The sequence below is a fragment of the Zophobas morio genome, unplaced genomic scaffold (assembly GCF_036711695.1).
Source record: "Zophobas morio isolate AGI-343-1 ecotype UQ-CSIRO unplaced genomic scaffold, CSIRO_AGI_Zmor_V1 ptg000108l, whole genome shotgun sequence".
Taxonomy (NCBI): domain Eukaryota; kingdom Metazoa; phylum Arthropoda; class Insecta; order Coleoptera; family Tenebrionidae; genus Zophobas; species Zophobas morio.
This window is the reverse complement of record NW_026972213.1, coordinates 4,595,863-4,616,855: the sequence shown is the minus strand read 5'-3', so window position 1 is coordinate 4,616,855 and position 20,993 is coordinate 4,595,863. Positions and strand designations below refer to the sequence as shown.

The following is a 20,993-nucleotide window of genomic DNA, read 5'->3' as shown; positions in this document are numbered from 1 at the left end:
CTTATAACGCAATCTGAAAACTACTAATTCATTTACCTATAATACCGAGTGATTTTTTTTTATTTCTGATCTAGTTTTTTTCTAGGTGTGAACATACAACTTCTGTTGTGCTGAGTTGCCCACAATCTCGCGTTTTAACATAACCAAAATTGTGCTGGGTTGCTAGATACGAAATTAAAAAAATCACTCGCTATTAGTAGTTAATAACTTTACACAGAATTCAAACGAAATCCGCCAGGAAAAAAACGATTATCGATTTGATCCAAATTAACTGATGAAATACAACGTTCTCTTATATTCCAATCAGTTCAACCAAGTAGACGAAATATAATCGCGTAGTTATTGAGCTTTTGAACGTTTATTTAAAAAACAATGCATATTTATATTCACAACACTGCACTGTTTACTTATGAAATATTTAGCTTCAGTGCTGTGAGTTAAACTACATGTGCAGTAATGGTTTACAAATGCAGTAATGCACTACTTTTTTCCACACTTTGGATGTAAAGTTTATGCGATGATGTGATTAAGAAAATAGTTGGCAACTTGTTGATTTCCAGAAGAATCGACTGACAATCTGTTCTGGAATAATATATACAGAGTTTTTTATAAGAAGTTTGAACTTTAAACGTTTCGGGTGATATTTTACACCGGAACCATAACAGGATTCGATTTTTTGAAGGCAGTGGATGCTGATGAAATACATGTAACATACACAATTTTTGTAAAAAAACAAAAAAAAAATGAAAACATCTAGATACGATTCTCATACTAAACGTTACGTGTTACATTTTAGTAATAAACGAAACACGAAAAAAAAGTTGTGATTCCCTTTTGGCTGCATCTCTCAGGATGTGTATTGATATAATTTGAGAGTGCTAACCGATTAAATCCACTTTCAAAATTTCGTTTATTTAAGGAAACACACGGGACGTAACAAACAAATTGAAAAACAGAAATGCATTAAACTTCATTCATGTAGCTTTAATGGATAAATAGGTAGAGTCTGTAAATTATGTATCTTTAAAGCTTATCAGCACGCATAGCTATTAAACCTAATTTAAAACCGTTGAAGAACGATTAATTAGTGAAACTAATTAGTAACCTGCAGTAAATTTAGAATGTCTCAATCGGAAAACAGTTTATATCGGAAATTGCAATACCTTATCCGTTTCAATATAACGACAATATTTTGGCAATTCGTTGGCTCCGTGAAATCCAATCTTTTGCTCAGTATAACAAGCGATAAAAAAAACTCTCTCGTTACTAGTTTTTTTCAGGAATGTAGGTCTCGGAGCACCACCAAATATGCTCAGATTCATTGTCATCTTATTGTCACATTTGTTGTTTGGATTTCCTGTTTCGTTGCTTCTTTGTGACATTAATTTTAATTCAAGTTTGCATCACATCACATCGTTATAACCTCACTTTTTCTGACATTTCGTGCCGTTGGGCTTTTCACTATACCACTAAAAATATTTATCCAAATCAGCAAATAAAAAAAAATTAACCCAAAGATAATAATTAACTGTATATACATACAAAAAGCTATGTTTGCTACAAAAACATTTTTGATAAGGAAGAACACTGTATTTAAATATAATTTGTGTATAGTACTTGTTAGAATATTTTGTTTAAGCATGTCTGAGAATAGTTTGATGCATAAATAATTCATCGACATTAGCAACACTAATAAATGTTTAGATTAAATTCTGATTTTTGACGTAACTAGTATAATATTAGAAAGGTAAATATTTATCGTTCTTGTTTACTGAAACCACATTGTTGCTGAAGGGACCATTTCCACAAAATTTTACATCCCACATAAACAGATATTCATTATTATACTTACGTTTGTTGTTGATATTTTACAAGTAAATATGCATAATTAATACTTTAGTCAATAAGAAAGTACTTTTCGAACCTACAGCTTATTTGTAGAAACAATTCCCCAAATATTAAGAAAAAATGATCGTAAAACACTCCAATCTAAAGAACTTTTTTATTATATTAGTAAATCTATAAAAAATTCATTACGTTCCAAGTTCGTCGTATCCTGTAATTGACACCTCTGTCAAACTTGGTGTATATTTTAGACTAAATTACTTAAAGTAATCACTTGGCAGGTTTAAGACCCCTAAGAACTTCAAAACAAAGAATTTTTCACCCACAGTGTCGTTAACACGCGTCCTCTTAACCTCTGCCATAATTCCACCATAAACATTTTACGGTAAATCCAAAGTGCATTTCTAGATCTGCAAAACTACGTAAAACCCAATTGCACCATTTTTATGAACTCTCCATTAACAAATGAAATTCTGGTTTATCGGTATTTTCACCCGACCTCTGAATCAAAAAATAAAACTTTATCGCGTTCGTATTTATTTGTCTCATTATTTATAGTCCATAGTTTCTGCATAAGCTACCGATAACCAGCTTAAAATTAGAATATGACATGCATCCTAGAGTGATCAGACATCACTTAAATCTACATTTCCCTGAAACTCCAATTGTCAACAGTTGTGTATACAAGGATGGCACAACCTTCACCAGTAAATGTCGCTTCAAGTATCTTCCGACTATTTCCGTTTCTGATCAGTTAATTGATCATTCCGCGGGTAATTTTTGTCGGTTTATGTTAGAATTACTCATTGTTTATACAGAACATTGCGGTTGCTAGTTTCATTGAATCAGTGCTTGGTTTATGTCTGCGGAAAGAAATGTATTACCATTTGAAGAAAAGCAATGTAAACAATGCGGTAATCGCACTTGATTTATTGTGCAATCCGCAGATTGAGGAAAACTTGCAAATGAGATATTTGCTAATTATAAGATGAGGAGTGCTTCAATTTTGGTCGATAGAAGATGTATGTATGTGACTGTGGATAAAAAATAGGCTTCTATAGTAAGTGAAAAATATGTTTTTGTTTTAATGTTACGGATAATGCCAATACCGATGCATTTTTGTGTAATGTAACTTTGGGAAAATTGAAAATATACTATTTCAACGATACGGATAAGTTAGTACCATTTCACCAAATCAACAAGTCTGCATGAAATATCAACTACAACCAACTGGACACACTTTAGTCAATATAATAAGCCATGGACAGAATTTGGGCTCCTATTATTTTTATTATTTATCAATGACATAGTAGAAGTCATAAAGAGTGATCAATTTCCGGACACCAACCGAAGAGAAAGAAGAATAAATGAATTCTTCTTACTGACGTAAAATTAAAAACAGAAAAACTGAAGGAACAATAGAAAAAACAAATAAGAAGAAGGAACGAAAAAAGAAGACATACAGAGCAGAAACCTTGGAAACGGAAAGCGGAAAAGTAAGACAGAAAATCAATGAGATAAAATAGAGACGGCGATATCAATGACAAAAAAGGAAACGTCAAATAAATATCAACCACACGAGAAAAATAAATGATTGGACAACATATGTATTGGAGAAACTAAAGTGTTTCTAAAGATATTTGGAAACAGAGTTAAATACTTTCCAGCGGGATATAAATATGCCCCTACCACAAATGTTTCAAAGTCCCGTGCCGCAAATCAGAATCCTACATTTCACTGCGGACCGGGTTGTACTCGGATACTTTTATGGGGATTAAGCTCTATAGCAGGCAGTTGAACATTGACCAGGGACTAATAAGACTCATAAAGTGATTAATTCTGTTTTCAAATATCTTTAGAAATACTGTAACATGAAAAGACAACTATAGTTAAAATCAAAAAAAGCAATCAGTTCAAGCGAAAGAAACGAATTAAAGAAGATAAGATATTAGAAATTTCTGCACAGAAACAAAAAAAAAACAGAAAAGAATATATACCAAAGATGAAGACGGTAGTCTAATTAGAAGTACAGAAAAAACGCTTCAAAAAAAGGGATAATAACGACCAAATAAGAACAAACCAGAAATATTTAACTGAAGTGATAAGCCTTAAAAATAACATAAGTCTTGGAAGAAACGAAACAACAGCGGAAAATATAAAATATGTAGGAAAAACAGTACGTGTAGAAATAATCAAGTTAATAAAAAATGTATGGACACAAGAAAGATTCCAAAAAACCTGGAACACTTTTCTAAATTTTACTATACTTTAATATTATCATAAACGTAATAAAATACTCTATCCTTTCCAAAAAATTGGTGCCGTAATATTAAAATTTTCTTAATAAATTGTATAACAAAGTGCGGAATACCGTTGCAATTTACCTAAGAGGTAGAGAATCTTAAAATTTCACTTCAAAATTCTATTATCCGCACGAGAGTATTGGCTACGGTTTTGACTCGAATTATAGGGTCCGTAATTTAAAAGAGAATTAGAAATTAATATCCTCGATTGTCATCATAACGAATATGAAAAAAATACAAATAATTACTTGGATAAAAAAACTCATAAAAAAACTTAAATTTCAAACAAAAGGAGCGCCCTGATAAGATATTTTAATTAGTTTCCAAATATGTATTAACATCTAAAAACTATTATTTTGGAGACAAACACAACGTGAGTTGGTAATTGGGTGCCTGATATAATTAGCGATCAATGCATGAAACTAGTATTTGATTTCAACTAACTAAAGGCTTGTATATTTTGTGTGTTAAAAATGAAAGTATATTGTACATAAAGTGAAGGTGTTTTAAGTATGCACCTTTATTTGTAAAAAATGTGGCAAAGTACTATTTATGTAGAAGATAGAAAATGTAAATTTGTAGAACCAAGGATAACTATTGCAAGATTTTGATTTACTAGCGTGAAATTTCATCAAAAATGAAAGTATTTAAATAAAAACCCTCTCAAAATTAATAAAAAAAAATAATTTGTAATCACTCGAAAAACGCATTGCATCTATAATTAACCTCATTAATTTTAATTCAAATATAGCCATTAATCACTCAAACAAATATTAACTATTACACTACATACCATTCAGAAAAAAATCACAGTGTGACACACTATTAATAAAATCGATGCACTTTCCACTCTCACAGTTCACAACACTTTGATTTAAACCGAGACGAACAACAAACACAGATAAAGCAGAGCATACTGATCAGTGATTAAGCTTGCCGGACACTTTTGAGGTAATTACCTCCCCACCACTACTTAAGTTTCCTTAATCGTGCAACTTAACTCCTCAATATTCACACATGCTCACTAACATATTATATTTTTCTTGAGTACTTTTAAATTGAGGTTTTCACGCTTTCAGTCACCCGATAAAGTTGATTCTTCAAAAGCGAGTTTCATAGTAAGTGCCTTTAACAAAAGGATAAGATGGAACATCCTTCCAACTTTCGAGTAAGTTTACTTGAAACCATCACCCCAAATTATACAAGTCAATAAGTTCCATCTTTTCATATCTAGGAAGTTCTGTCTATCTTAGAGATAATGGAGGTGATGTTTTACACGGGTAGGCTTTTAGAGTAAATGCAATGTCTGGATGCAGGTGCAAGGATATCTTTACGATTGGGACACGAGTTGGTCCAATTTCTCCTCGACTGGTGTGATTGATGTGGAAAGAAATTCGACAGAAACACATTTGTATGAAAAAATTACGACGCAAACGAGTTATTATCAATAAGGAACCATAAAACGTACTAATATCCAGTAAAATATAATGTTAAAATTTGTAACAATATTTACATAAATGTACGGTCGATAACCCAGTCCTGAATTTCCATTACTTGGAATCATTAGTCACTTGCGACAATGCCGTCAGACTGCTAGAATTTGTAATGCTGTAGACTGTACAGTCCCCGTCTCCTGAAGCCCCCTGCGCCCCAATCGATTTCAAATAATCCACAAAATCGTCCCAACTCTTATTAATTTTCTTAATTAATTCGATAAATTTCCTGCTTTGCTCAATCCGCATCAAATAAAACCTCTCGAACATTTTCTCCTCCAAAGCCAGCCGTCGGTTCCTCACGTAGTCCTCCACCTCTTTGGTGACCCTTCTGACGTCCATCAGCGATTCTAAGTCTTCCCTGTTCAGAGGGTCGTCCGGCGGGAGATTCGGGCACAAATTAATCGAAGACAAGAACCCGCAGTCCATAGACGGAGTGGTGTCGCTTTTACCCAGACTAGAAAATTTTGGGGGTTTGAGGCAAAGCTTCTGCAACATTTGTTGGTTCATTGTGCCACGAAAATTTTCACGGATTATGGAGATGGTTGAGAATTATTTTTGATTGACTTGAGCTGACTTGATTCAATTAGGCGAGTAGTTGGGATCACATGCCCGTATAAACTTAATTCTCGGCTTAATTAATTGGTTTTTAATGAAAAACACTTCGGGTCATTACAAGTTTTAATTGACGAATGTTGTAATTGTAAGTGAGTTGTAATTTGATTGGGGCGGGCAAGGAGAAGAGGCGAGAGATAAGCATTTCGGAGAAGTTGAAAAGTTATTGATCCAGGAAACGTGAAAACTGAAGGAATAGCGAAATACGCATAGTGCTAAAAAATATCGTTAGTACATTTAGATTACATGCTATGGATTTTTTGTATTTGAACAATGTTGGAAAACACAAAACAGCAGGAAACAATATTTCATCTCCTATATGTATTTTAAATTTTATTTTATTACCAGTCTTTCAGATCATTTTACCTATCCATTGGCCCAAATATACTGTTTTATTTATAGTAATCTATCTATCTTTTGTTATTTTCATTTATTTCTTCCATTTCTTCTTTAATTTAACATGTGCAAAATAACATACTTCTGTACCTATGGTATTTTGTTTTTCCTATTTTTGGACAAAAGACCAAAACTTAAGTGTTTCTGATCAATATTATAATTATAATATTGATTCAAAATTATAATAAAATAAATAATAATAATAATAACATTATAGTGAACCACGGATCAGAGTTCTACTGATTCCTCCCAAAAATTTTGTAAAGTGGCTTCTTAATCTACCTTTATTTTTAATTTTACAAATGTTAATTAAAATCGAACTGTACAAGAAAATTTTACAATTTGTGTTAGAAACTACGTAAACTTAATAACTGTTTACATTTTTAAGAATTTTACATTTTTAAGAATGTATCTGTTCACACCCTCCAAAAACTGATGACGCTATCAAAAAAAGAATAAGTTTGTCATTTATAATCCCCAAATACGATAAATAATAAGTTTACGAATGTCTGTAACCGGAAACAATTCAAACTATATTTTATGACCAAATTTTATTAATGACCTTTTAACTACATAACGGGCTACTTTGAAATTTTGTGACTTAACATATTTTATTGTTTCCAAAAAGTGATAAATTTTCCTGAACACAGTAATGAGAAAATTTATGTATTGCACATACCTACATATACAAATTGAACTCAAGAACTAATGAAGAACGCACGAAGAGGGTCAATTGTTATCCAGGAAGTTCCGCCTGAATAATTTTAGACCAATTTTTTTACTGGTGGTTAATGATGAAGATTCCACTTCATTAGTGGGTTTGGTTAGTTAAAATTCTTGTTGATTCCTGTTGCATTACAATAAAATTTATCAGTCCTGGTATTCGCGACAATAACAAAGTGCATCATTTCCTGGAACTTTTTGCATAACGTGCCTGTTTATCTTACCACTTTTTATTAATAATGCGAATTGTGGTTTATTTTTATGATAAATGTCACAATTATTCTTATCTCAGATTTGGTAAATATATTTATATAGAAGAAGACCACACAAATAAGTGCCGATGAAGTCATAGGACATGTCAGACTATTTATTATAAAGCTTACGTTTTAAAATGTAAAAATTTATTCTTGATCTCAATGATGTATAACGTAAGATACAATGAACTATATAACACACATGGTATTTCCGTTTGGTTATGACTAGTTTTCTGCGTAATTTTATGGTTATATTGAACTGATATACACAAGAATATAATAAATATACATACATATTTAATAAAGTACATACCAACGAAAATAATCTTGTCAAAAAGCAAGGTAACATACAGCCACCACACTCTGTTAATTATTTACGACCACAGCAAAAGTACATTTTTTAAAGAGACAAATTTGAATTGTTTAAGGTTAGTATTATAAATAATTAGCCGCAAACTGAGTATATGAAATTAGAATTAAATTAGAAATTTAAGACTTGTATAATTAATGAGTCAATGGATTTTAAACTTGAACTATTTTTACACCTCACAAGCTCGAATTGAAAGAAGTCATCTCTGTTATAAAGCCGTGCATTATAATTTATCTGCGTTAATACCTATTCTCAACTCTGAATTTTGTGCCTGCGGTAAAATGGTTTTGGTTGCGGCTGGATTTGTAAAGGTGGTTATTAAAAAAATTAATCACTAATTTATTAATTCCAATCGTGGATATGGAAGAGGCAGCTTTGGTAATGATATTATAAATAAGGAAAAAAGTTGAGGTGGGAAACAACGGAATCAATACTACACTTTGTTTGTAAATAATTTTGTAATGATCCTACTAATATACGTGTCACAGAAATCATGTACCACCCCGAAAACACCAAACATGATATAAAATGTCAATGCGTTTGGTCAACCAAGGTAGCACCATCCATATATATACAAATTTCATTCGAGATGCACCCACATAAAACTTTATGACAGATAATGAGTGAAACCCCTGCACAATGGCAACAGTAATTTATTGCTTTTAACACCCTATGCGACCAGATATCGGCACGTTCCGGCAGAATTTTTCAGGGCCGTACTGTGTTAAAAAAATAAGGTGAAATAAAAGACAAATTGTATTAGTTAAATAATATTTATAAGATTATAAGTCACTTTCAGACTCAGATGAGTCGTTATTTATTGAAATTATAATTTCGTTAGGCCGTGTATTTACAAATGTTGATGCATCTTTTATAACATGCCGAATACAATTCTGCCATTTTTCAGAAGATATGAGTTCTGATTGTTGTGTAATGAGATTTACTACAGCGGGAGAACTTTCTGGACGATTATTATATTTTCTAATATTATATCTATAACATTACCGAAAGCAGGTTAAACTTTCAACTCATGCCGAATACGGCTCTGTATAAAATGACCTGTCAAGCCCTTTTCATAATTTATAGTTGCGGTTTCAGGAGCACCGATTTTTGAGTGATTGGTCCCATAAAAATTTATGTGGGTGTATCTCGAATACGGTAACTATACCTAGCATTGCTGACCACGCCCTCGTCCCCCACTCTTCACAACATTAATAAATACAGAAGAGTGTAAGATAAAACGGCAGCATATTAAGCACCCTATTCTTATTATTTAAAATTTCGAAGTCTAAAAGCAGAGCAAAGGAACTATGACAAACGCTTCTTTCTCGTTAGAAGTGGAGAATTCAGAAACTCCTTTCTTAAACTTCACCTTGTTATATACAACATTATGAAGAAGGGAAAGTCGAAAGGGCTAAATGATGGAGTGAAGTTCCAAAATACAAGAAAATACAAAGGGAAATGTTTGTAGAAATAAAAAATATTTAGACAGACGTTCCCTCGCCCCTGAAGTACAGTCAAATAAATCCGGCTTCCAAAAATTCCACTCGTATAAATAGTAAGAGAGAAAGGTGGCTCACGACGGAATCGAACCTGGGACCTTCGCGTCATTACCATGAAACTGCAACCATCTGAGATATTGAACGCTTGCGGAACGTTTCTTTTATGTTGGTATAAAATCTTATACAATGTTGATTTTTTTGTGAAAATCTGAATAGTTTGGGTAAAAATCAAGTCCAATTTATAAACTAGAACTATACAAGTATGTTATTTTATAAAATTTAAATAGCAATTTTGGTTAGTGCTTTACCATCTGCACAATATTGTGAACATATACATCAAATTTGGGAATGATCGGTAAGGTAGTTTCGGAGATTTTGTCTAATAAATATCGACATAGACGACAGACAGATCGGACGGACTGTATGACAATACTTCCTTGGCTTACGTTCGGAAAAAAAGGCAACACATTCAACCTGGCAAAAATTTAAAAATAGACTGAGAGGCTTTTTTGAAAAGGGCTGAGAAGACTTATTCAACATTACGAAAAACATAAGAAACAAGAATAACTACGCTTTCATAGAATAAAGAAGATAGAACATCCAAACAACTGTTTTGAACAGATGGAAAACATTTAAAAGAACTACTCACAGACGAAGGATGAGAAGTGATATTTACGATGAGACAAACTGGTGAATAAACATTAAAAAATAACAAAAAATAAATACATATATGTTAGACACATTTAAAGAAACCCAAGTTGAACAAGGTAGAAATATGAAGTAGTTTATTTAAAAGAGGAATCCTTAAGGAAATAATACAAGCGGTAAAAATCTATGTAGCAACTAACAAACAGAAAAACCAGGAAAGAGAAGACTAAACCAAACTTGAACATTAAAAATGACTTAGCAAACGAACTATTTTCAAGAAATACAATTAAGGTGCATTGTGCCTAAAGTCGTAAAATCTTTTAAAATCGGCTAGTGAAAAACTTACATCATCTGATGCACTCACAGGAACCTCGAAAACACCACCGGACGACACCACTGTTTGTTTAAAAGGCTGCATTTTGTGTCTAGTTTACTTTTTTAGGTACATTCAAATGCCAACAAATAAGCACTGTATGGTTAGGTTACGCTAAAAGCAAAATTATCCTGTTTGATCTAAAGCGAAAAATTGCAAATACAGATAATGAAAAATACTAATAATAATTAATATATACTTCCACTGGTATTCGGGGGATTAATTCATAACACAAAATCAATTACATATTAAACTTTATTGGATTGTCAAAATTATGATTTTTAAAATGTCAAGTTTTATAATGTTTAAATAAAGCAAGGTTGTGTTTAATCAGTGTAAAACGTTTGCCATTGGTCAAAATTTAAATTTTCATGACTTTGGATTGGTTGTACTTATGCATTAATCAATCACAAATAGTACCATGTAAATGACGACTACTTTTTTGACGTATGTCAAAAAATTTAATTTTGGGTTTAACGTATGTATGTCGAGTGTGAATGCTAAAATGTTAAAAGTAAAAGCTTTTAGGACCGTCCACAATATGTAGAATGTTCTTTGGATACATCTTCTAATAAAATGGAACAACTGTATCTAATTTAAAGGTGTTGCGCTTCACGGATCGTAACTCGTAAGTAAAGTGCGACGATTTTTTAAAATGAACTGTGAGTGTCATAGTGAGTGTCATATCCCAAACTAGCCATACAAAAGTTGTAAGAGGAAAAAATTTGAAAGCGGGAGCAAAAGAGTATTATACGAAAATTATAATGCGCCTATTTTTCCTTCAATTGTAGCCCCTACATTTTAATCGAAGGCTAACCAGCATGGGCCATTTTGAAATCGTCAAAATCGTCACTAGCTTTGCTATTATGTCGTTGAGTCCCTCATAATCACGTCACAAAATTTTAGTGGATGCAAAAATAGCGTTCTGAGTATGAAATAGAATATAAAACAGGAATATTGATTAAACCTTAAAGCGGAATCCACCAAAATTACCAACTATGGCAAACATCTCTTTGTTTGAATAGGTAAGTTTATTTATGAAGGTTCCTTTCGATGGTCAATGATATTCGCTTAAAACCGCCATAAATAAGCTTATCTACCCTAACAATGACACGGTTAAAACATTAATTATTGCTTTAAAGTCAGAATAGTCAATACTCCCGTCGAAAAGTACAAATATGGTAACATAAATCTTGAAAAAAAAAAAACAACATTCAAGATCATGTGATAAAAACAGTTTCAATGCAAGGAAAAAGCAAACAAAGGCAAATGTGTGGATCTTAAGCTTTGCAAATTCATTTTAAAAAACGTGTTTCAAAAAAGTGATCCTCTTACGCTGCAATCCTTGACACCCAAATGCAAAAAAAACTCGTTGGCCCACAAACGCATCGCGTACACGGTTCCATCTCCGAATTTCTTCAACTTTTTATCCGCACGATATCTTCCATAATAAAAGATGTTACTCTTTTTCCACTCGGCGTCCCATACCGGCACTTTGGGAGGCTGAAACCAGCAGCAATTACCCTCGGAGGTCGCAGTTTCAATTACGTCATGAACGACATATTCAGTGAAATGATTCACAAGCACAACGATTTAAAAGATGAACTTGTTGAAGAGGTTAAACTGCTCCGGTTCCACTCTAATTATGGCCTAGAGCTTGTGTAGACTTTGCGTTTTGCTTATCCATTGTCTCAAATGGAAACAAAGCCGTTTTGGTTGGAAGTGGGGACTCAACTCTCAAACTTTGTGTTTATCATAACGATGGGACAGGAGCTTTGTGCTTCCGTCAGGTTATTGTAAATAGTCCCGGAGGCGTTTGCTCAGGTGAAATAACTACGAGTTGATTAAGAAAATGTAGGACATAAAGGAGTTCTTTTGGCTGGCGCGCCGGGACAAGTAGAGCGTTTAAAATCTTCGCAACGGAAGCAAAACGACGGCGACTTATTCAATCATACCATATCCAATTAATTCGGTTACGAGGGCTGAAACGCCGCTCCTGAAAATGATTGAGGACTTACATTGTGGCCAGGGGCGGAGCGATCTGTTTTGAGGGGAGCTGATTTATGGAACGTATTTTTGCTTTTTATGTGTTTTGATATAATTTATATGTTTTTAGGAGATATGAACACAGGTACCCTATGGCTGGAAAAATACGTTGCTTTGGGGAGCAGTCGATGTGTCTATTAAAACTTATGAATGTTTTTCACGGTATAACCCCTGTCTTTAAATTATAATAAAAAATATATACATATATTACAAACAGAATTGATGGAATAGGAAGATTCTGTGTAACATTTTTGTAGTTTTAAATTGTCATTGATTAAGATGGCGGTGAAATTTGTGATTTTTTCTGCGTTCCTCTGTTTGGAAACCAATTTTTCGGATGAAACATAAATGTATTATTTTCTTTTTAGTAAAAACTGACGACTAAATCAATGTGACATTGCGGGCAAGGTTAGGTATCAAGACAAGCGTTATCTCTAAACAACCCGCGAATTTTTTAGTTACGACCGAGTCTTCTATGAATGTTAGACGTCCTCCGACACTACAATTGTCGTTGATCTAAGAATTTATACTTAGTTAAAAATTGATAATGATTATTTAAGACCGAAATTAAACGAAGTGGACATGCTAAATTTCAATAAACAAAATCCGTCAAAAAGTCTGCTTTTTGTTTTATTACACCGGTTCGTTTTATATTTTAGAAGCGCTTTTTTTGTTGATTTTTTTAGTTTTCAGAGAGACTGCTAAAGTGAATACGCTCAATATGAAATGCGTGTCGAAATTTCGAATTTCTTGTCTTTAAGAGCCACTTGAACATGAAGTTATGTGTGAATAATAAAAAAACAAATCTTTTAAATTGTACTTATCTTTGGATAAAATCTGAACTAGTAGAGTTGTCTTTAATATTTACCTAGATTTTTAAATATGGACCATCACCAAAACCCCGAGTATTTTTCAGTAATAGATCTAGTGACAATTCAAGTAGTTATTGTTACGTTGATCGGTGAATAAAATCGGCGTGGGTAAAACTCAACCATTTATTTCTTAGTAACAAAATTGACACGACTGGTAACAGAGCGCTTATGTACAAAATAATTCCGGCGCGTCTTGACTGAATTCATTCACTGGACTCGCCGACTGAATAATCTGAATAATGGATTTGACTAGACTCTACTCCCGTTGTCTGGATTTCACAAACTGCTGCCGACGGTGGCTCCCCATTCAAACAGCCGCGCGGTCCTTCTCGAAAGTCTCCCTCACTGCTTCCAGGCTTTTCTTCACCCCCACAATCGAGATTTTCGGTAACCGGCTTCAGATTTGTCTTTATGCGAATACCGCCCGGCCGCGTCACCGGTGATGAGTCACCCATCATCGCTGCACATACTAGAAAACCCATAGGCGTCGTATCGGGCCTACGTCATGCCGCGTGAGTTTCACGTTTAGAAATTGTCAGTACGACCCATACTGCAATTCTTGTATTTTACGATTTCCGAAAGTCTGTTTACATTATATTTTGATGCGCAGTGTATTAATATTGATACAGGAAGTAAAACTATCATTTACCTTATGTTGCAACTGTTACAATAAGATGATCTTGAATCACTGTGTCTTTTGAATAAACATTGTATCAATCGGAAAAATCGACTTCCACACGAAGATTAACCGTGGATAATTATTCAAAAGTTACTTTTTTACTCATCAGCATGTTTCTACCGTTAGAAGACGTGTGTTGTAAGTACCTATTTAAACAGTAGTGTTTCAAAGAAGGGGAGAATTTGGTGAATGTTGGTCACGTATTTTTGTGAGGCAAATAAAATCTACATTCAGATGAATCTAGATATGTTTGCACTTTGTCTCATAACAAGTGGCCTCGCTAAAAACCCACATGAGATTATAGGATACATTTCCTTGGAAAATAACACATATTGTATTAAAAACATGAATTGCACCTGAGTAGCTTCAGATTCATCACCTTCCATTTGATTGTAAGGTTTCTCGTTTAAGTTTACAATAGATCTTTTTGAAGAGGCTTCCAAAGTATTCGACAAGTAACGTAATATGTATGTACTTCAATTTACAACATTAAATCTTGTGTATTTAATTGTATGTATACTTACAAGAAGTGGACTTTTATACATATTTAATTTCACTTTTCTCCCCATTCTGAGTCGAGTTTCCCAAAGTTTTCGTTTTCGTAAAACGCTAACCAAACTTTATCTAATCATCCCCACCAACAATCTGATGACGTCTTCACAAAACGTTTCCTAGTGAACTGCTTTACAAAAATTTTTCTGCAATATTTGCGACGAGTATCACATAACTGGTACAACGACCTGCCGCGGGTCGTGTGGATTTTTACGCCCGTCAGCGTTGAACTTGAAGCTCTACTCGCATGAGCTCGAAACCCAACCTCCTCAATTTTTTCTGTAATACACCGAATTTATTCCAATGTTCGACTTCAGGTGCGAGGAAAGTCCTGTCTAAATAACTTTAATCAATTTTGTTCTATTGCAATAAAGAAAGCAGCAACTGTCAACATACGAAATGACTTAAGATCTCAAGACTTCCTTTTTCAAGGGGTTTGAAGTATTTTGAACAACCGCAAAAATGTTTCAATTATATTGTTACGAAAGAAACCCATATGCCACCCCGGTACGACGCCTATGGGCTGTTGAGACCTTTCTGGTAGGCATGTACGGCATGCCTACTCATCGTCGATGACGGCGCCCAAGCGGCGTTCGAAAATCCTGCAAGCGGAAGTCGCGATGGGTATTCGAGAAAGACCTCGATCGCCGAAGTATGGGTTTAAATAGAGGCCACCTTCGAGAACGATGATTATTCAGCCAGTTGAGTCAAGAGAGTCCAGTCAAGTTGCGCCGGAATTATTGTATACATAATCGCTGTAATAGTTAGGCGTGTAAATTCGAGTTAGTAAGAAATAAATTGTTGAGTTTTACCCACACCGATTTTAAATACCCGTTCAACGTAACAATATACAAACAACCTTCAAATGTCCCAAACGTGACGTCACAGAAAACTAGGCTGCTAGAGGGAGTGTCGTCTTTCTTAATTAAGAGTAATAACACTGAAAAGTTGTACTGATCTTAGTTACTTTTTGCTTGGTGCGCTCATTATTACAACATTGTAGAGGAGTCAAAAGTTTTCTATTGAGTGAAATAGTCCTCCTCATTAACACGGTTGGTGTAAGCTTACGCAAAAGGTAAAGAATTTTAAACAGACACCTCCTCGACATGGTTTTTCCAACACAGAATATGATCAAGTTTTAGTTATAGAAAAGTGGATGTAAAAGGATATGGTATGCGAATTTCTCATCTGGAGAACATGAGAGAGTTCGTCTTTGACTCACTTAACGAAAGGGCGTAATTTTAGAACCATTCAAATGCTTGTGCTTATGCGACCTGCAACGAACTACACTGACATCCCGAGTTTTAGTGACACAAGCATATAGAATAACATTTGAATTAAACTCAGTTGCAAAGTCCACTGCTGTCAATATTACCGTTATTTTGATTCGTAACATATAATAATTTTCTTCTATGGATCCTATAGCGTTACCCACATTATTATTCCCAATGACGGTGGCGATGCAGCAAAATAAGCCGTAAGTAATTTTTTGGCTGAGGCTTCATACTTTTGCAAAAACAATATGATATGCCTTGAGTTAAATGTTAGCCACATTTACAAGGCAGGAAACTTTTAGAATATAATTCAACTTTAACAGGAAAGTAATGAATAATTTAATCGTTGCTTGGGGAATGTACAAGCACAAAAAATATACCCTGAAATGATTTCCCTAGCGAATATATTTGGAAAGTTACGTCACAAAGCCTGTTTCACCAAAGTCATACTTTTAGATAGCGTGTAAAAATAATATTGGTAAATTAGTGTACCTGCACGTTAATATACTTTCAGTCTTTAAATTATTTTTATTTAATCAAAATTTTTGGTACACTACGAAGGGCATGTTCTGTTGCTTATATGTCTAGTTTTATGGCTTCACAGGGAATTGTCTTAGATTTTGTTAATTTTCGAACAGCTATCAAATTTTTCAAAACCCTTCTTTGGGGTGTTCTAGTGAATGCAACGCGACTATTGCAGAAAGAATTGATTCCGCCTCGTGTAACAAAAAGTTTCGTCACGGTTTCAATGTGTCGGATTTGCGTCAGTTGACACGACTTGTTGATCCTTCTTCGAAATTCATTTTTGGGAATTCATTATTACCTTTCTTATTAGTATTTCAAGCTTTATTAACGTATAGCGAGAAAATGAAATTACATTCAACGTTCACACAAAAAACTGTTAGAAGAATTTTTTAACGACAGCAGTTTTAACGCAATTTTTGATGTTTTATGCATGTGTTTCTCTGCACCATTCCTCCACATCACGACTCACGAAATTAAAAGCGTCCTTTCGAAATAAGTCTTCCGCGAGGCGCCCCATATTCAACATCCATGATGAAAATTTACGCGTCCGCTCTTACGACTTATGATTTAATAATCCCCCATATTCCAATTTTCTCGCCCTCCGAAGAGTATCGCTTTGTGTTTTTATCACTCTGACAGGATCGGATTGGAACATATTTTACGTTTCCTCTCATAAAAATCTTCCGGTTATATACAACTACAAGGGCAACTCCACCACCCCTGAATCGATAAATACGCCTCTTTGGTCTTTGACACATTGTAATATCCGGAGATTCTCTTCTCCCTCGTTCTAATGTGGGACACAAGTTCTCCAGACGGATGATAATACAAATGACGTCATTTTGCCGTTGGAAGTGGAATTTCGTGATGCTCTTACTGAAATCGTCGCACAAACAATTTTAATACAATATTCGTGTCTCGTTCGTGGCAGCTTTAAATTTCTTTATCTTTAATCATATTAGCACGGTGGCGGCCTCACGGGTCTCAGGTAACGCACCGCAATCTAAAATAACGATCTTGGAGCACTTTTCCTCAGCTTGCGAAATGGTGATTCTTTTTGCTGAAAAATTTAAGGCTTGCCATTTCAAATAATAAGCCGCACTTGTTGCTGTTTAAGATCTCTGGCGCAATAACATTGCCAATATACTGTCTGTTGTAGTGCTTGCTAAGGTACTGAAGTGAAACTGGAAAAAATGATCTGTGAAGTAAGACTCATTAGTTGTTGTATAATCATTTTGCATGCTTGCACATACACATCTGGATGACACAGAATTGATAACCCAGGGCTTAAAAAGAAGTGTCGTATTTTTTAATTTAATAAAAATATGTCAGGCGCCTCCATTACTGAAAACATGTTTTTATCGTTGCATAATACTGTTTATATTTAGAACAAGCTCCAATTAAATTACCATAATAAACAATTAAGAAATGAAAGGACATATTTTTTAATCAGATTATCATTTTGTAGAATGCTGTAATTTATAGCGAGGTTACATTGCCATTCATATATTCCGGCTAGCATTTCAGCTGTAAAAGCTCTTGCATTCGGTAAATATTTTCATGTATGTATTTACAATATGCGTTTTATTAATATTGGAAGTCGGATCTAGCTAAAGTGAATTATTCGCTTGGTTGGGTAATGCCGTTCACATATTTTTCTGGTTCGTTAAATACCGCAGTACCTGTCACTCAAGATTAAAAGATTGTAGGAACAAATTCATTTCAAAGGTCCAAATGTGGGTTTGGTAACGAGATTGTCAAATAACATTTGGCAAAATGAATGATCAAAAAAAGTTTGTAGCATTGAGACACATCATTGCATACAGACCAGTACTACTTTTAAATATTTTTTTTTTAATTCTTATAACAACTTACTTGTGTTGCTTACGTAAAATGTGAAGACCGTTTAGTGAAATAGAGGACTTCCGAATTTAGATTTAAAGTATAAAACGTTATGCAACAGTTGTATTGTGGAATTAGAATGGATTGGAAACTGATCTTGGCAGTGTTGCAAATAGCGAAATTGAGCCATCTAGTGTCTGAGTGGATAATGTAATGTAAAACTGAACTGAAGCGTGAAAGGAACATTTACTCTAGTAAGTAAAATAGGTACAAAACAATTTATATGATTTTCTCTGGAAAACTCAACAGATTTGAAAAAAATTATGATATTCAATAGAATGGAGAATTTTCACAAAAATCTTGATAGTTACGTAATCAGAATAATCTACAAGTAATAAAATCTACAATGAGAATGTGAGTGCCGTAATAATGTAGTACGACAACAAAAATGGAGAAACATGTAGGAATGGGCAAACCAAGATTTTTTTAGAAGAGTTTTAAACTATGAATTCTCTGTATTTGAACTGGTATCTGTATATCTAAAGGGAAATTTACTTCAAATTTAGGTCAGTTAGCTAAACAAACAACAGATGACAGAAAAATAGAAAGAAAAGGGGAAATCGATGCTTCTGCATGCTGTAAGCTGTAAAACATCAAGAAAAATTAGACACTCCTCAAAATTACTCTACTACAAAACTTCTCTAAAATAACCCGGGCGGTAAAATAAAAATTTAATTTTTTTGCCGTCCAAAGATGTTGATCTTTAAAGTAAAGAAATTTCGTTACTTTGACTTGCTTGAACAGTTTTTCTGTTTCTAAGTTTCCCCACAACAGTCGAAGTATTCGTGTGACTGTTCCATTCGAATATCCCCCACAGCAAACGCTCAAAATTATTTTAATTTGCGGCTTATATGTGATAAGCATGCACCTATTGTTATACTTTCTCTTATCAGGCAACTTTATACTCACTGGTTGTGCATTTTATTACGAATAACTGATGTGTGAAAAGATAAAATTTTTGTAAAAGGAACAAGTCCCCAGTAGGGTGATGATATAGAGAGTATAAAAATATACAAGCTTAGAATACCTATTCGCTACACAGATAATCCTGTTTGTGTTTCCGCGAGTTGGATAACAGAAATATTGTACTAGAATGATTTTGATGAAAGTCTAATATCAAGCTTTCTTGGCGTTTCGGAGCTTCTGTAACACAAAAATGTTTCCCTTTTATCTGTCGCTTCTCGTCTCTTGCTTAGAAAGTACTGAAACGATTACACGTTTAATAAAATCCTAAAAAGATTGTTCTCAATTCTAGCAGTGAATGTGTTCTTTTGCTTGTGATGTAAAATTCTATTCCACATATACTGATTGTCCTAACGAAAATCTATATATATAATATTAATATTACAGGTCATCTCATATCAAGAAAGATTTATTTACCCATACTCACTAAAATGAAGCCAAGTCAACTCCCTGAAATATTAGTATGACAGTAAGATTGATTCAGAAAGTACAAAACAGTAACTACAACTAACAGATGATTTACAAAAGCTGCTATTGTCATTTCAAAAACTGACCAATAAAACTTTACAGAAAAATCGGGTGCGCAATGTTTTATCGCTTGTGTTTCAATGAAAGAGCTTTTATTTTTCAGAACTGATTACACAGACTATGCCATAAAAGTTGTGTGAAAGCAGCTACTCTATTCTATTGTATATATTTTATTTATACCCATCGTTATATTGTATTGTACATGGCATAATTAATATTCAGCCCCACCAAAAATATTAATGACGTCATTTAAAGAAGTTATTGCTAAGAAGTTTTTCAAATGCACATTTTTAAAGACCACATTATTTGTGATTTAATTACCTACCGTTAGTAAAACATTGATAATAATTATGATATAATTGGAAAAAACATTCGTAACTAAATATAAAATCATGTTGGTTCTTTGCAGGTTCTTTACTGATCAAACCAAGAGGGATTCACCAAATTTTCCCGAAAATTGGAAAATACGGTTATTATTACTATTACACTGCACCTGTTCAAATTAATATACATGTCCTTGCTTAAAAGCTGATGATGTCATAGCAAAATTTTCTTATGGAAAACTCACTTCAAACATATGCATAACATGCTTCTTTACCTGCAGTTTAACAGTCCACACATAGCTTTATTTTAACTTATAGGGGTTATCATAAAAAATAAAATTCGTGAAATTGAATTACATAGTTTTACGAAGAAGCTCCATCTGTGCTTTAGGGTCGAGGGATGTTCTGTCTAAATAATCTTAGACAAAATTTTCAACTTTACCTACATATACCAATTCTAGAAAAAATGTGAACATCAAATGTTCCAGTGTACCACAGTGTATTTTCTTTTACATTGATTAATGTACATTCATCAAAAGTATTAATTAAGCCCCTTAGAAAAACTGATGACCTCATTGTTGATGAATGAACGCTACAATTTTTTATTACTTTAAAATTCTAATTACGCTACTGGTAAAAAGCACATAACTATAACATTATAGCTGAACAGAACAAAGTGGTGTAATTTATTGATTTTATAATACATTACGGAGCCAAAGTTTAGAAACATGAAACTATTAAAAGGTCACTGAGTGATGGGTTTTACAGCATAACATTTTAAGCATGCATTAAGCTAATAAATGGTAA

At 33.5% G+C, this 20,993-nt stretch overlaps 1 protein-coding gene across 2 annotated transcripts in view; it reads right to left on the bottom strand.

Moving 5' to 3' along the window:
- LOC135144730 (dystroglycan 1) overlaps window positions 1-20,993 on the bottom strand; it is a 254,797-nt gene that overhangs the window by 28,718 nt on the left and 205,086 nt on the right. The window contains exon 1 of one of the 2 annotated variants that reach the window (XM_064076788.1): window positions 4,942-5,080. The exons of the other annotated variant lie outside the window; for it this stretch is intronic. The gene's annotated coding sequence lies outside the window, so the exon portion shown is untranslated. Of the gene's footprint in view, window positions 1-4,941; window positions 5,081-20,993 lie in introns of those variants that run through there. 2 annotated transcript variants of the gene reach the window in all.